Here is an 18,427-nt window from a genome sequence, read left to right on the forward strand (position 1 = left end):
TGTGAACTCCAAGCACAGAGCCTTTCTGAGGTAGGATTAAGTTTAGTCAGAGGGGCAGAGCATGTTCGTTACTGTTTCAAGTGAGATGGGTTGAAATAGAAGATGTAATCTTGTGACAGATCATAGTAAGAGGAGGGGGTTTCTGGTGTGGTTTCTATCTTTTCCCTCAGTAAGTGGCTATGACCACATGTTGTAGGCACGTGACTGTGCTAGCACAGATGTTACAGTTGGGATAAATGGGAGCAGGAGAGAAGACCTAACAGTAACAGGACAAAGACCCAGAAGGCAAGCACTGTCTGAATACTGATCTCTGTCAGCCACCATTGTTATGTAGATTAAAATGGTCACAGCAGGAAGCACCAGGACAGATTCTACAAGGAGATCTGGATTTGATTCATTTCCACTTAGCAAGAATTTGTGGCTTTTATCCATGTTATTTGCACCTTGATTCTCCATTTGTAGAGGAGAATATCTTTAGGTTCCAAAACTTAATTGTGCATGAAAGTATAAAGACTTTCTTTTTATCTCAGTAGCATTTGTTATAAAACAGGTTGTTTTTTGTTTCTTTGTTTTGTTTTGTTGTATATTTATTCCAGCAACGTCCTGATACTGTTCCTACCTTCAGTATCAAGATGGGCAAGTTGGTGTACCAAAAAGGAAAATAATTTGCTTCAATTTGCACAGTTTCATGACAGAAAAAAAAATTCAAATTTTCTTTTCCTTTTTTTTTTTAATTTCAAGTTTTCAAGAAGTCTAACTCCATAAACTAAACAGTAAACACTGCCTGGCCCCATCATATCATCTGAAGGATTTCCTGTCTTCATTTATGAAGGAGCTGTAGCAGATAATCTCTTCACACCATTTGGTTCCAATGTTATGTGATTGGTACACTCTGTGAGGAAGAGGGTCTTGTCTAAGCAGTTAGGACAGGACATTTGGAAGCCATAGTCTGGCTTTTTGAGTGCAGCAGAGAGCCAGGGAAGCTCCTTATGTTTGAGGCTTCCAAGGAAGGTGGCATTGCCTAATCTGCAATAAAGGCCCATCTTATTACAGACCATCTTTCTTTCAGGAATTCAACATGTGCCAATTTTGCACATGCTGAACATGAAATATTTTTTCAGAGATCTATTTCTGTCCTGGACATTAGATGACAAAGAAGAAGAAGAAGAAAGAAGAAAGAAGGAAGAAGGAAGAAGGAAGAAGGAAGAAGGAAGAAGGAAGAAGGAAGAAGGAAGAAGGAAGAAGGAAGAAGGAAGAAGGAAGAAGAAGAAGAAGAAGAAGAAGAAGAAGAAGAAGAAAGAAGAAAGAAGAAAGAAGAGGAGGAGCAGCAGCAGCAGGAGGAGAACAAGAAGAACAAGAACAAGAAGAAGATACTAAGAACAAGAAATTGCAAACACAGAGGAAATATCTGTTAAGGAGAGATATTTCTGTATATGTGTGTGGCAGGGGTAGGGAGGCCATGGTGGTTTGAATGAGAATGTCCCCATACAGTCATTTGAACTCTTGGTGAGGTTAGGGATGGTTCACCCTTGCTGAAGAAAATATCTCAGTGTGAATTAAGCCTTTGAGAATTTAAAGTCTCAAACCACATCCATCATGTTTGTGTTAAAAGATATGGTTTCTCAGCTTCTTGCTCCTACAACCATGCCTGCCACGTGCTGTGGCGATTCTTCCATGATAGACTCCATCTCATTGGAATGATAAGCACAAAGAAACTCTTATCTTCTGCCTTGGTCACAGATCTTATTACAGCAACAGGAAAGTAACCAATACAAAGGGTAAATTATGCAAGGAACGTTACTGACACACCTGGTGGAAATAGAAAAGTTGTGAGAAACTGGAGCTTCTGACAGGACTTAGATGGTTTGTCAGGGCCCTTCCCTGATCGTCTCACTATATGCTCATCTCTCAAGTATGAGTGACCTTCACCAACCTTTCATTATGTGTTAAGGGAACAAGACTGTACTTCTAAGTCCTAGAAGGAAACAAGTAAGGACAGTATCACTAAGCTAGATATTGGTACCTTTGGGGAAGCATCATTGTTTCTAAAAGTGAAGAGGTTACTGTTAGATACATGGACACTCAGTATATGGAAGAAGAAGAGTTGGTGGGAGCCAGTGGTGTAACATGCAGCAGGTGTAAGATGGATTGAAATAGGCCAAGTGGGGGAAAAAGCACTGAGTATCTTAGTTCGACATATCAGACATTTAACTCTCTCTCTTTTAACACAACCATGAAGGAGAGAGTGAGGAAATATCTAATCTAGCTTTCATTGGACTCAAGTCAAGGTTTCGATAGTGACACCTTTCTATAGACTTGTAGAAAGAACCAGTGTCCTTTTTTTCCCCCTTATTCTAGACACTACTGCTCCCTTGACATATGGCCCACTCAGCCACCTTCACAGCCAACAACTCAATAGTCTGAGTTATGTTTCCATGTCCTAGCTCTGCTTCTGCATCTGGGATCACATCCCCTTCCCTTTCCACAGCCAGTATAGGTTTCCTGCTTGTAATATGGCATATGTGGCAAAGAGCCCATCCAGAAAAATCTAGATAACCTCTGGACCCTAGTGCCACATTTGGAAAGTCCCTTTTCATGTATGGTGATATAGCCACAGATTTAAACAAACGGAGGACTGTCATTTTGTCATTCTGTCTACTCCCATAGTCTCCTTCTTCATAAAGCATATTATAAGACAGAAAAGGAAGCAGTAAAAATAGAGAAACTTTTTTATATTCTTCTCTCAGTGTAGTAACAGTAAAATAAAACTACTACATTATTTACTTTTCTGTTGCATGATAAATGCCATGATCAAGGTAACATAAGAGGGTTTATTTGCACTTTTGATTACAGAAAGATTAGAGTCCATTGTGAAAGCAAGTGGCCGGAATCATTATGAAACGAGAAATGAGTGAGAAGCAGAGAGATCACATCGTTAGAGTGAATAGAGACTGGGTAAGACTATCAACTCCCATAACCTCTCTAAAACAGTGAAATCAACTGAGGACAATACTCAAATATCTGATCCTATATGAGATGTTTTTTTATTCAAACACCCCAAATCATTATTGTATCCATAAGATACATATTGAACTTAGGTTTCCTTGGTCAAGTCATTTAGGAATGAAAATTTTTATATTTATTTTAGTTGGAGTTGAGACACACTCACACTGGTTAGTGTTCTACCTCATGCCTGTTGTCCCTCTGCCGGTTCTGGCTTCCTGGTTTTATCTGATGTTACTTAGTCATCTCTATTCTGGAATTTCTAGCCAATGTACATATATGCATCTATATTCATGCATAGCTGTGACTACAAATATGTTATACTAATAACTTGACTCTAAAGATTCTAATAATCATTTCATCATCAGACTCTGCTGTGGGGTAAATTGGTTTTTAACTATCCAACGTGTTCACTTGGCATGCCAGGAATCATATCAGATTGGTGAGCATGCAGTGAAAGATGGAACATTAGTATTTACACTTTCTTAAGGACAGAGACATGGATATTTTATAATTCATATGTGTATAAAATGATAGAATTAACATGGGGAGCAAATGGTTCCAAATACCATGGCATTGTTCTGATAAAAAGGGAAGTGTCCTATAAATGATAAGTCACCTGGTTTGCTATTTTAAACTTAATATAACCATAAGCCTAAAGAATATTCTTCTAAGTAAAAAGCAACTGTCAAAATATCAGTCCAATGGAAATAATATCTATTTTTCTTATTTAGTCCTAACTGAAAAGAAAGCTCAATTTTCCATGAACTCTTAGCACCTGAGAGAAAAATAAAAGAGAGTTAAAAGTTGTGAAGGAAAAATAGAACTAGCATCCAACAAAGTGGCATGTCCTATTGTCAGGAAAGAAGCGAGAGAAATGATTACAAAGAAAACACTCAGAAAATAATCAAAGATGGAAGCTTGTGAGTTTAGGAGCTTCAATGGTGGTTAAGGTTGTTTCCTGTTGTGTAGAAAAGCCCAATTTAAAACCAAGTGCACAGAAGGCAACAGTGCTTAAATGGGCTGGAACAGTGAAAGTTTGTAATGACTACATAAACCACTGGAAGTTAGGTCACACTTGCTGTGATTTGCTCAAGACAGTAGAGATATGCATACTGTATTGTAGACCGATAGTCATTTAACATGATTAAACCTTGATATGGGAGACCTGAGGAGCTGGTAAGGAAATTAAGCTCTAAGGCTCCTGATGCTTCTCTCATTTTTTCCACTGATTTACAGTGTGGAATGCCAGATTTAGCAGTCACAGGCCCGACTCCCTGAGATGTTCATATTTAGAGTTGAGTGTGAAATCAGTATGGCTTCCAATCTGCAAATTCTCTCATCTTGGATAGATAGAGAATCCTGGGTTACCTTGTGTTTAAAACCTTCAACTCTCCATTGCGTAGCCAAAGTTTGTCACATAGCTACTTAGCAACATTCACCAAGTTTTGGAACTTGAGCTTGCAGCAGAGTAGCTATGTTCTAAGCCCTCACATCTGACATGCCTTGTGAGTGTTCATCTGCATGGCCTGTGTCTCATTTGCATGTTTATTAAATATTCATGAGTGTTCCTTCTCTGTGAGGTTCCGTGTCACTTACTGGATATAAAAAAAAACAAATGATGGGATCACATGAAAGAAAAATAGACCTGTGGTTTTTTTTTTTTTTTCCCTGTGGTTTCATCATAAAATGTCTCCTTAACCTTCCTCCCTTCCCAAGTATGAGAGAAACAGTTATCCTAGGGTCTTCAGAAGAGATTAAAGATTTGTGTTTTAGGAAATAGAAATAGGTTCAGGGAGATACCAGACTAGGATATGGACTAGTAGATAAGGATTATCTTGAATCTGTGTCCCATAAGTTAGACGGGCCATGGAAGATACCTAGAAAGAGGCTGTAGATTTGTGAAGCTTGAGAAATGTAGTGTTTAAAACATATTGACCAATGAGTTAGAGGGAAAGAGGTACTATAATCAGAGAGGTCCTCACCAGCTTCTTGTAGGAACACCTACATTTCATTAATAAAAATCTCAGTAACAAACTCATAGTAACAAAATTCTAGGACATCCCCAAACATCCTGGAACTGTCAAATAGTAAATACAGGGACAAAGCAAGAAGAGGAGCCTCCAAGTCTCCTGCTGATTTAGACAGGATTTAATTTGCAATTAAAGCACAAGATCATAGCTCATACTCTTAAATTGTAAAGCAAAGTCATATGCACTAAAGTGAGTGGGGTCCTTTCTCTTAAGACTTCTCAAGTGTAAAAACGAAATCCTATAAAGCTGACCATGCAGATTATATAAATGGCAGTTTCTTTCTGTCTACAGGATCCCAGCAAGGAAGGAATTACTACAGGAACATACAAAGATTAGTTATGCATTAAGAGAAGTGTGTACACCAGGCGCAGCAAGGAGGAAACAGATCGAAGTTAGTCACGGAATGCCCAATGCTCCAAAATGCGCTTAAACAAGTTTTTTAAAGGATAAATGCCGAAATAAAGCATTTTCGATTGCATTAGTGGAAGAATGGTTCCCTTATGAGTATTTGTTTGAAAACTTCTCTCACATACTAGAAGTTGTAGAGAATGAGAGACAGTTCCTTTAAATAGTGTTTGTCACTAGCCCCGAGTCTGAGAAAACGGTACCTTGATGCAGTGACAGGAATAAGCAGATTCCACATAGATCTGCCACCTAAAGTGGGACAAGATGCTCAGGGCCACTGCTTTTAAGGCTTTCTTTTCCACTTTCTCGGTGCATTCTTCTTCGAAGCATAGTGAGAACATCAGTTTAAGAAGGTGCTGCGATGTTGCATCCAGTATCTTCCAATAACATTCTGATGATGATGAAAAGATTTCATGGGGAGAATTCTCTTGTTGGCTCTCTAGCTGGGAAGGTCTGATGCCAATGATGAAGGCACCTGTTTCACATTTCCTTGATGTTTTCCATCTGGAAACAGCAGATCAAAACTACCCAAAATCTCTTTCACAAGCAGCCTCACAGGTAGCAGATATAAAGGGAGTGTCAGAAGGTGCCAGGAACACTCATTAACAAGAAAACTCACAATTAAAATCAGTCAGAGGCCCTTCCTTTATTGCAAGCAGAGTTCACTGAGTGGTTCAACATTGGGGATCCACATTCCAGCAACATTCCTGAGTCGCTGGGCCTCATCCTGTACTTTGTGAGGAAGACTCATTATCGGGAGATCTGTAGCTCTGTACATTGCACCATTATTCTCATTTTTAGAATATGTGTCCATTCTCAGCACTCCAAACTATGTAAGTTCAAGTTTGCTCAATACCAGGCTTTCTCTTTTAATGATGCACCATTAAAACCATTCCCAGTTTCCTTCTTCCACTATGTATAGAGGATTCAAGGGTCAGTAAGCCTGTATTGAATTTTTTAGTCCTTGCCTATTTCACATTTTCTTTTTCTTTTTCAAATTAGCAACCATGATTTTTTAAGCAATATCTCAAGTAAGTTTTAGCAATACAAATCAATAAGAGAAAATAATGCCTGTCCTCAGTTTGTCTGAGTAACCTTCATAATTTTCTTCAGTCTTTTTATTATAGCTTGTTGGGTAAGTAATCAAATCTCACTTTGCGTTCAAATTCACACTTCCTTGGGGCTGTGGTGAATATCTCTGTGTACTTATTAGTCATCTGTATATCATTTTAAATAAATCATCTTTTCATGTATTTTGATCATCTATTGTGTTTTCAAATTTTTTACTATAGAGTTTGGGATTTCTTTGCTTATTTTAAATATTAGGCTTTTTTTTGTAGATGTGACTGAAAAATGTATTCTCTTAGTAAATGTCCCTTGTCTTCTTCAGTTGGCCTTTCATGGAGAAAACTTTTTAAATATTTATTTTATTATTTATTTGTGCATGTTTGTATATGTCTATGAACATGAATGTGGATTTACGTGGACACCAGAAAAGAATGTCCTATTCCCTGCAGATAGAGTTGCTGGCAGTTAGGAGTGCTCAGGGTGGGTACTGGGAACTGAACTTGGATGTAGCATCCGATGCTCTTCATCTCTGAGACATCTCTCTCTGTCTCTCAACAAGCATTTCTTTTTACATTTATTAGTAAGTTTTTAATTTGACAAGACATTTTTTATAACTGATTTTGTGTTTCTAAGCCTTGAGTTACTTTTTAGTTTTGTGTTTTATGTCTAAGTCTGTGATCTGTTTTGGGACAGTTTGTATAAAGTTAATGTTTAAGTTGAGGTTCATCTTATTGATTTCTACATAAACCACGTGGTATGAAACATCTTTCCACCATAGACCTTCTGTTTACCCTTTCCACAGCTTTTCTGAACATGTTTAAGTGTGTTTGTGAGTTCTGTCTTCCATTGGATGGAATAGACTTGTATGTCTATTCCTCAACTAATGCTCAAGTCTCCTGAGTGCTAGTATCATGACCATTAATAGCAGAGCCATCTATTAACTTTGCCAAGCTTATTTCAGTTATTTTTAGGGATTGTGGTCTACAGCAATAAAATAGTATTTTTTTAAAGCAAGATTTTGGAAATTTCATTGCATTCATAATCCACCTTGAATAATTTGAATCTCCACCCTATGATAAGTTTGACTCTATGAACATGATGTGTCTTCCCATTTTCCCAAGTTACCATTGGTTTGTTTTCCCACCATTTTGTAATTTTCATCACGTATACCCATAATAGGTCTGTTAAGTATATTTCATTTTTTGAGCAGTTATATTCTATAAATTGAAGTTTCTGCATTTCTTGTTAACATATTTCTTTTCTTCTTCTTCTTCTTCTTCTTCTTCTTCTTCTTCTTCTTCTTCTTCTTCTTCTTCTTTCTTCTTCTTCTGTTTTTTGTTTTTGTTTTTTTTTTGTTTTTTTTTGTTTGTTTGTTTTTTTCTGAGACAGGGTTTCTCTGTGTAGCCTTGGCTGTCCTGGAACTCACTCTGTAGACCAGGTTGGCCTCGAACTCAGAGATCTGCCTGCCTCTGCCTCCCAACTGTTAGGATTAAAGGCACGTGCCACCACTGCCCGGTTTAACACACTTTTAAAAACAGTATTAGTGCTGACTCAATAGCCTATGGCCCTGATGAAAGAAAATAATTCTTTAAAAGTGTCACAAAGACTGAATTTTCTATTGGGCAACCATATCATTTTAATATGAATAGCATTATTACATTTTAATCTTTGTAATTTGGTGTATTTTTTGTCTGAATTTGCTGACTAGAATGTTTAGCATTATGCTGAATAATAAAAATGGAAGCTGAAGTTACTAGTTTATGAAAGGGAGGGGGTATTATGCCTTTGTCATTAAAAATTATGTTAGCTGGGAATTATTTATAAATGTTCGTTAGCAAGTAGAGATAATTCGCCTGTATCATCAGTTAACTTTCAGTGTTGATTGGCATGTGCCTCTAAATTTTGTTCCTCAGAAATTTGATATATAGATTTCATGTTTCATTTCATAATTGAAGTAGCCTCACTTGTCCACATTCTAATAACATAATTATGTTATACATTACTGAGTTTGTTACTTCAAATTTTGTTTGGGACTTTTGTGTTAAATTTGGGGAAAATATCACTCTACTTTTCCATGTTTAATATTAGGATAATGCTAGTGAATACATAAATTGAGTCTGGAATTATTTTTTCACTCTTATTTTTCTGAAGGAGCTTTTATTAAACAGATTTATATTTGCCTGCAAATTATCTTTAAAAGTCAGTGAAATCATCTGACTTTGGAGACTTATTTTTCTAGAACTTTTTATTATAGTTTTTTTTTATGTGTGGAGCCTTTCAGATTATTTATTTCCTCTTAGTTGAGTTTTAGTAGTTTATACTTTTTAGGAAATAGTCCATGTCTTTTACATTGGTATATTTATATAACTTTGTAATTGTATCTGGGATGTGTGTAGAATTGTATTTCTTTGTGGAGACTGGAATGCTTAAATCGAAGCAGTTTTCCATTGTGGAGATTAGCAATACATGTCTTTTCTTTTGGTTAGGCTTACTACAGGCTTATTAACATTTTTTTAAAGCCTGCTTTGGATTTCATGGACTTATCTCTTTTCTTTTTATATTTCCAATAATGGTGATTTATCTCATTTTTACTTCTTCCTCTTTTCTCCTTGTATTAAGATTCACATTTATTCTGCTTTTTAATATAGTTTCTTCAAGTAGGAACTTAGGTTATTAACTTGAGGTCTTAAAGCAAATGTAAGCATCCAGTACTATGACTTTCCTGAACAGCACTATGTAATATGCCACCGTATGGTTGATACACAACTTATTTTTACTCAACTGTGTGTGTTTTAAATAGACCACTTGTTTGTCCTCTGGTCTGAAAGAGTATTGTTTAGAAAAATTTCCCTATTGATTCTCTTAATATTTGGTAAGAGAAAGAACACTACCCATGGTTTTTGATTCTTCTAAATTCACGAATGATGTTTCATAGGGGTACTTATTCCCTGTTAAAGTTTGAACTTCAGAGAGTTTCTTGTTGGTAACATGTAGTTGGGTAACTTTTTCTAGATCTATATGACCGTCTTTCTTTTTTAATTGATATACTTTGATCATACATTCATAGTAGTTAGAAAAGTTATTTATAAAATATCATTTTGCCTAAATTTTAGTTAGCACAAAAATTATGAGGACTATCCAGAGCTTATCAAACTCCTGCTGCTTTTTGAAGTGACATCTTATCTCCATTACTATAGTTTCACAATCAATTTCAAAAGGGCAGACATTTGAGTCCTCTAAGCTTTGACTAAGTTCCTTGCAATTCTATATAAATAGTAGAATATACTTGTCAATACGTACCCCCAAAACTCTAAATGAGGATCTCTAAAGGACTGTATTGAGTCTGTAGGACACTTTACTAGTTTTCAGAAAGTAGACAGCACTCAATAAATCAGTCCATGAACATGGGGCTCATCTTTATTTTCATGAATTTAAGTCATTTCTAATATTGTATAATAGTGTATCATATTCTAAGGACAGTTCAGTGGTAGTAATAAGTTTCCCTGCCCACAACTCTGTATTCTGCTCCCCATCCCATAAAAGCAAAGCAAAATTTCACTTTTCAGAATATGAGTTTTGAGGCTTCTGTTAATTTATTCATAAGCATTTTATTCATTTGATATAAAGATGCAACTTTTTATATCTATTTATTTTATATGTGTTCATATACTATTTCTGTCTTCAAGTACACCAGAAGAGGGCATAAGATCCCATTACAGATGGTTCTGAGTTACCAAGTGTTTTCTGAGAATTGAACTCAGGACCTCTGGAAGAACAGTTTGTGCTCTAAAGCGTTAACCATCTCTCCAGTTCCTGGAACTACAACTTTTATACAATAGCCATGTGTATTGTAATTTTCCCAAACGTGATCATTTTAATGATTATTGCATTGTTAATCAGGTTGTCTATTATCAATGCTCCTTTACTCTTTCAGTAATTAGCCTTCCAGTGCACTGTACAGGCAATTCCTTTCCTGGTATCCTTTGGCAAGCTTGCAATGCAATGACTACAGGTATTTTGTATTTATCACACCTGGAGTTCTCTGAGCCATTTGAATGTGTAGGCTACTGTTTGGTTAATTTTAATTAGATTTTTTTTTTTTTTGCTATTGTTGCTCTAAATATTTTCTTTTGCTATTTTATTATTTTTTTCTTGAGTTCTCATTGCATTTATGTTGATGTCCACACATTTCTGTAAGAGTCTTGATTTTTTTTCACCCTCCCCCATTGTAAAAAATCTATTACCCTCTCTCAAAATTCACTGACACAGCCAGTTCAACTCTACTATCCAGAACATCTACTAAGCTTCATATCTTTGTTACTGTACATTGTAGCTTATGTACACCCATGAAATTTCACAAGTGAGTCCTGGGCTAGAGAGGTGGCTCAGTAGGTAGAGGTGCTTGCCACCATGCCTGGCAGTCTGAGTGCATTCCAGAGACCCACATAATGAAAGGAGAGAATTGATTCTCCCAAGTTGCATCTGACCTCACTAGGAACACCAAGGTATCTGCATGCCCACACACATGCTCTTGTGCACACATGCTAGCATTCTACACATACACAAATAAATATACAAATTAATAAATACATATTAAAATTTAAAGTGCTGTCTGTTTATTTATTGACATTTATTAATATTACCATTTGGTGTGGCAATGTTCTCACACACTCCTTTCCTTAATCACGACTCCTTTAGTTGTTAAATTATAAAGGTGGCTGTCAAGCCTTTGCTAAGTCTGACACATGGCTACTGTCACAGGCTGTTTCTCTTCTTGCATTATATTTGGTATGTGCATTATATTGCTGTTTCTCCTACTGTTTTGCTGAAAGCTGAACATTTTATGTAATATCTTAAAGCCTCTGTGGGTACAGATGCCACTGTGAGACTTCCTGTTTGTGCTTTATAATTGACTTATTCAGTGAACACCTGGTTTGTTTTAGTGAATTCTATGTACCCACACAGAACTCAGTCTCTATATTTGCTCTGGTGCAAGTACTGGGTTCAAGGTTTGTGACTCTGGGGTAGCAGTGGTTTTGTAGTGTTCTCTATCACTCACTAAGGGTAAGATGGATGGATCTTCACTTCTTGATGGCAGATATTTCTATTGTTTTCAGCAAGGCCCCAGGACATGAATTTGCTACAAAATGATTCAATACAATTCAGTCCTTCTAAGCAAATTCCTAAAATCAATTTTTGAGATTGGTTCTGACACCATGAAGATTTCACCCAGCCAACTTTTTCTTCTGTCTTCTCAGGCAGACAAATGGCTTAGCCCACAGTTTTTCCTCCATGTCAAAAAGAACCTTTTAACAGCCCTCAGGCCCCGCCCCCTCCATCACCCCTACAAGTCTGACTGTCTACAGTCTATTAAAAATTGTATCTGTTCTTCTGGAGAGAGAGCAGGAAGTGTCATTTCTAGGGCTGCTTTTCTTTCTTTCAAAACAAAATCCCAGAGTCACACTCACAAAATCTCAGAGTCATACAATATGAGTCACTCATATTGGTCAAGACTATATGCTGTCTCTCTGACAACTTGAATCTGAAGTTGTGCACTTACTGGATTGGTCCAAAGTTATAAGGCCTTTGGCTTGCCTCACAAAGCATAAATCCACTGAGTTGGATACTGCATAGCCAGGGATGCCTGGGTCTCTAGTATCTCCCCAACAACATCCTGTCGATTGATGAGGCTGGACTGAAAGAGGGTTTCTTCATCCACAACAGCACTTGATATGAATTCTGGCATAACTAGGAGCTACAGGGAGAGGGATCTGTGTCCATAGTTGTACCGAGTCCTGCAGTAATGCACTGGAGAAGCAGGGAGATAGAGTGCATTCTGATTGGACATCACAGACTCCTGCTGTCCTTGCTCTTTAGCTGACAGTCAAAGCAAATATCTCCCAATTTTAATATGTGCACTTACCTCAAGTGGCTTAAAATAATTTGTACCTTTCACTGGGAAGGAGGTTCACTGAGCTCTTATATGTGTCCTGCCCAGAACAGAACCAGTTGTAGTCATGCTTGCTTTCAGTGCTAGGAACTGCACCTGGAATTTTTTTGGATGCTGGGCATGTGCTCGACCACAGACGTGTATCTCCAGTTCTGACCATTTGATCATACCTTTCTCCAGGGCTGACTCATTTGGCTTTATGATTCTGTCGCTAGCATGACATTTTTTTCATTAGCAGTTATGAGTGTCCTCAGAGAATTCATAATCAAGAGTGTCTGCTTGTAACCTTACACTTGGATCACCTTAGATGCATCCCCATTCTGGTGAGGTATACTTGAAACAGCACACTCTAGAGACAATTCTACCATACTGCTGGGATTTTCTCTTGTAAAGATTCTCTGCACTTCTCCCAGGACCCCACACATAGCCAGGACTTGCTGATCTGTATACTAAAGACATCTGTAAATGACGCTTGGATTCTCCCCAAACTTACACCTTTTTTTTTTTTCTTGGCAGCAGTTGTGGTTTAATGCTGGGGTTAAGAGGCACTTTCTCTGCTGCATTCTTAAGACTTGCTACACTGAAGCTCCTGAACCTGCCCTCCTTCTTTTCCCCCTTTTATTTTATTGTTCAGTTTCAGCTTTTTCCTGCCATTAATTTAGAAGCCTCACAGCGATTCATACAAACTGAATTTGCATTAGATATTTAGTGAACATACATGATACTTGAGGCATACTTGTACTTGTAAACAGTTGGATTTGACCAGAATTTCTTTAACTCCCAGCCGTTTATATTTCTTTAGTACTTCTCTGCAGATTCTTAGTCTATCTTACCTTATATGCTTAGGGCCAGGAGAATTTGTTAGAGATTTAATTCATTCTGTCTCTGTATCTGTCTCTGTTTCTGTCTCTGTCTCTCTGTCTCTCTGTCTGTCTCTCTCTCTCTCTCTCTCTCTCTCTCTCTCTCTCTCTCTCTGTGTGTGTGTGTGTGTGTGTGTGTGTGTGTGTGTGTGTAAAACTTTCAGAATGTTTGTAGATATGCAATGAAACATGTTGACCTTGTGTTTAAACCCCAGCTTATGAATTCACCTTGTACTCACAGGATCAAGGAATTTTTATCGAGTATTTTCAGTGCAGCTGGTTTGCACTATGTCTGTCACAGGAAGGCAGGTATGGAATCTGCCACCTGTGCCACCCATGTAAAGGCTCAAAAAGTCTCAAATTTAGAGCACATCAGAATTCAGATAATTGTATCAGGGAAACTAAACATATACGGAGCTTTTATTATCTGTGATTTAATCTTCAAGTAATGTGGGCCTATTTTTTATTTTTATAAATGGTTGTATATTGTGCATATCTAACAAGAATCTTTCGGTTTACCCATTCTGCATTACCATTCTATACATTTAAAACTGTTCATATTAAATGCTATCGCCAGGGTATGAAATTGAATCTAATCAAGAATTATGTAGTCTGACTTATAACTAAGTCACAATGAAGCTCACTGATAAAATATTTCAGTGGAAAATTGATATAAATTTAATGTAAAAAGCTAAAAATCCTATTTTAAAAGCAAGGCAGATCTCTTAATTTGTTTGATTAATACATTTGCTAGTGTACAACAAATTAAATAACTTTCATTTACATGTGACTCAATTAACTTATTTTTCTTATTTTTAATCTTATCTTCAATTACAAAAACTTAATATCTTTTAAACTGAATCATCTTTGGTTTTTATTAAAGTTTGGGTGGTTATAGAAAATCAAAGCAACCAAGACACCAATGAATTAGATTTAGAGGATGTCTAAGGCACTTTGAAGATCTGTAACATTGGTGAAATTGAAGCCACAGCTCATGCTCTGTCAGGGCCCTTCCCACAGTCCCATCTCTGTTTGCTTTATTATCAAAAAGTTAGAGAAATCCTTGCTCAAGGAAACCTAGCTTGGTTATCTTCAAAAGTCTCCCAAGATTCTCAGTATAGCAACATCTTCTATAGTCAGCTTTAGGTATTTGTTATTTTAGTTTCATGTCTCTTGAAATGTGCTTGAATCTACCGATTGACAGAGAGTAGCCATCATGGGGTCATCATGCCTTCCTATTTGAGAATTTGAGGACATAGTACAGCTACATGCCTAAAAGGTAGTTAATAGCCTCAAAAATGTTTCAACTGTTTACATACAGATCTTAAACACCATCCGTCATAAGTGTTCCTGATGAAATACACAGAGCTGAACCCGAGCATCTTATAATTTTTTTGACAAATACTCACTCTAGCATAATCAAGCTCTGTTGTAAAGGACAAAACAAAGATGGTAAGGACAGAAGTGGTTTTGTCAAGCCAGTGTAATAGTGGGGACCATTGTAAAGAGAAAATGAGTGGGCCTCTTGTTTTCCCAAAGCAGGTAAACGTAGAAAATATCCACTAGTCTTACAGAGTCACAGGAGTAATAGAGACTTCTCCAAGCATGCACAAAGGCAGGTCATGGACTTAGCTATTTCCAAGTAGGCAAAACCATCAGGGGAGCTCTGAACTTTGGCCATGTATTGGGAGCACAAGCCCAGGTAAAGGCTGAAGGCTGGCATTTTCCCCTTGTGTAGAAAAAGAATGGCATTTGTTCCTATACAACTCAGGAGAGGATAAACACTGAGAAGGGACAAAGTAGAGAAAAATCGGGGTGTCCAGGGTTCATGTTAGTACTGCTTCTGTGAAATCATCTTTTGAAAGGTGCTGACAAAGGAGAAGTTGGCTTAGAGTCCTAGAGATGGGGCATTTCAAAAGAGGGTGCCTGACAAGAAGAAAGAAATCCATGCAAAGGCTCTTCCCAGGAAATAACAGTTCCCAGCTGAACAGTTATTTCTAAAGTCACTTCACTTTGATCAAAAATAATCTCAAAGAAAAGTTATTTTTTGATGCAACAGCTATGATTCCTCCTGTTTGGTTGAGCTTAAGTATGTAACTGGTGCAGTGAGGGGTGGTCATGTGTCATGAACACCTAAGTGTGTGAACACCGTGCTGTGGTGGGGGATGAGGAGGAGGGGAGGACAAGGATCTTTAAGGAGAATTTCAGGTTATACTTCTAAATGCCTTTAACAAGTAGGAGGCCAGATCTGACTTCACCTATGATATCTACAGGGCTGGGGGAATTACTCCTTTACTAATATTCCCACACTATCTAAGATTCATTGCCTTGCAACACAGGATATTGCTTACTCCCTGCAGCAATTTGGAACTGCTCTTGTCCCCCCAGTGACTTATATGTAAAAGGTTTGGTCCCCAAAGAAGAAGAGAAAGAGAGAGAGAGAGAGAGAGAGAGAGAGAGAGAGAGAGAGAGAGAGGAAGGAAGGAAGGAAGGAAGGAAGGAAGGAAGGAAGGAAGGAAGGAAGGAAGGAAGAAAGAAAGAAAGAAAGAAAGAAAGAAAGAAAGAAAGAAAGAAAGAAAGAAAGAGAAAGAAAGAAAGAATGAATTGTTGGTACAATTCAAAGTTGGTACAACCTTTATATAAGGTGGGACCTAGATAGGATATTAGGTCATTGTAGGTGTATCCTTAAAGGAGAGAGTGGGGTCCTGGCTTGCTCTCGTCTCTCCTTGTTCCTCGGCTATCATGAGGTAAATAGCTATGCTCTCTTCCATGATGTATGGTGGTGCCGCAGACCCAAGTGATGAAGCCAACTAACTTCACATTGAATTTTAGAGGAATAGAAAGTGTTTGCTTAACCCTTGATCTCTAATGTTAGTGCCTCAAGAGTGACCTAACCCTTCTGAACTGCTCTTTCGTCAAGCCTAGAAAAGGTAGGGCTGCAGAAGTCCAGGCCTGCCACACAGAGGATGACGTCTGCTCTCTTCAGCATTAACGATAAACATGAATACTCAGGTCTGGCTGCAGCTAGCCTGTTATGAGGACCCAAGGAAAGATAAAAAATCAATAGCCACGCTGGCCCTGTTGCAGGACTAATGAGTAGATGCAAGGTGAAAGCCCTGCCTTAAGTGAGCAATCTTTCTTGAGAACGATGCTGAATCAACACAGGTAATTTCTGTTTGTTCATTTACTGTGGGCTTTAGCCATAATTCTGTTCTTAACCAGAAAATATGTTGCTCTCCCTGCATCAGAGTGTAAGCCTGGTCTACTCTGAAGCACTTAGCCACCTTTTCTATGTCACTTGGTTGTAAATTAATGAATAGTATTTTTCCTAATCACAGTTGCTATCAGTGTATTAACAGGAAAGCTAGCTGGAGAGCAGAAATCTTAAGGTGAAATAGCTTTAGTCAGCTCTGGCGTCCGGATCATCACGTCACCATAAAGTACAACTGTTACTGAAGCCATAATAATTGACTGTCAGAGGGAAAGAAGACAGACACACTAGAGGACAGGCTCTTTGTGGTGGCTGGCCTACCTGCTGTTTTTCTCACACTCGGAGCATCTCTTTGGTATGAGAGGGAGAAGCTGAAGGTCACTGAGCCCTTTGCAGAAGGGGACCATGGACCTCAAGGCAGAGAAGCAGCCCATGCTGGGAGACCCACAAAGCCCCTTTTATTGCTGTGTGGGCAGCTCCGCACTTGCATCTCATTGAGAGTGTTGCCTCACACATCCACAGCAGCAATTAAACAGAAAGGACGGAAACATCCGCCTGCTTGTTTAAGATGGCCAACAAAAGAAGGGAAGCAGTGTTAGAGAAAAGGAGGAAGGTCTGTAGAATCAAACCTCCATCCTGTAAAGCTCTCAGAGGAAACAGGGAGGCTGGGAAAGGGCCTTTCCCATCTGTCAAAATGTGTGTTTGTTAACCAGTATATAAAGAAATGGAATTTTGGTTCACTTGCCATAGTGTTAATTTCAAAATAAATTGAATACAATGTACTTAATTTCTCAGGCTGTTCCTCTAGGGCACAGTTCTATTTATGAGCTCAATGAATAGATAATGACAAATCTAAATTGATAGAGAAATAGCAGCACAAAGCTTAGAGGAGTGGAAAAGGAATTGGGAAGTGAGGCAGGACAAAGAGACTACATGGGAAAAAGCAGGATAGTAGGAATGAGAAAGTAGAGGGTTCAGAAATTCATGTATATATAACTAAGGAAGGAGGGGTCACCTTCCTTCCACCTGCCTCACTTCCTGGGCCTGAGCTGCCCCATTTCCAGTAACAGTCACAATAAGATTGTAACCTATTTCCTCTGGACCATTCATGATAATTGGGATAACTAAAGATGTGCCATTCTGAAGATGCAGGTGGGTTTGTCTAGGAAGAGGACATTTTTCCTAACTTCACTTATTTCTAGCAGACAGTGTCCATCCAGAGCCAGGATGCCTTGTAAGTTGAATCCACTAGGGAGGAAGATGTGACTCTCTGGAATGGATGAGGGGGAAGAAGGCTACCTAGATAGTCTGTGAACCAGACAAAGGAAGCTATTCTAAATCTGAGACATTCAGTCTTAATAGCAGATATGGGTTGTCCTGTGAGAAAAACACTAATGCATCTGGGGTAGCAGCTGTAGGTAGTACACGATGTTTCACACTTTACTATACTCTCTGAGACCAGGAGGCTCATCAGCTTTGTACAGGAGTTATCACGCCCCAGAGACAGGAAAGAAAATGTGGATCTGGCATAGATGAGGTTGTCCACAGTCACCCTCCATGCTTACTGTTTGTCATTGAAAACCTGACATACCCCATGATACTGGGATTTTTATCCATCCCAGTTTTGCAAACAGTGACGTTAAATCACACTTACGTTTGTTCTGGTTGCAAGCCTGAAGAGTACCTGGGTCATGAACTTTCCTTTTGCTGCTGCAATGCTGCCTGGCCAGCCAGGGAAGCCCTGTCTGTCTTTATGCCACAAATTACACGGCAATAAATGTGCTTGGCACCTTCTTCTTCAAACACAGAGAATTGGTATGCATAGGCAAGCGCACACTCACTGAAAATGGAACACTGGCTAATATTGACACAACTGTTGTTGAGAATGTCATGAGGA

The 18,427-nt window shown here is 38.2% G+C and overlaps 1 protein-coding gene across 9 annotated transcripts in view; it reads left to right on the top strand.

Annotated features, from left to right (window-relative positions):
• Sema6d (sema domain, transmembrane domain (TM), and cytoplasmic domain, (semaphorin) 6D) overlaps positions 1-18,427 on the top strand; it is a 577,847-nt gene that overhangs the window by 55,506 nt on the left and 503,914 nt on the right. Inside the window, exon 3 of one of the 9 annotated variants that reach the window (XM_030249335.1) lies at positions 2,854-2,955. The exons of the other annotated variants lie outside the window; for them this stretch is intronic. The gene's annotated coding sequence lies outside the window, so the exon portion shown is untranslated. The remainder of the gene's footprint in view (positions 1-2,853; positions 2,956-18,427) is intronic. 9 annotated transcript variants of the gene reach the window in all.

This window comes from Mus musculus, chromosome 2 (genome assembly GCF_000001635.26).
Source record: "Mus musculus strain C57BL/6J chromosome 2, GRCm38.p6 C57BL/6J".
Taxonomy (NCBI): domain Eukaryota; kingdom Metazoa; phylum Chordata; class Mammalia; order Rodentia; family Muridae; genus Mus; species Mus musculus.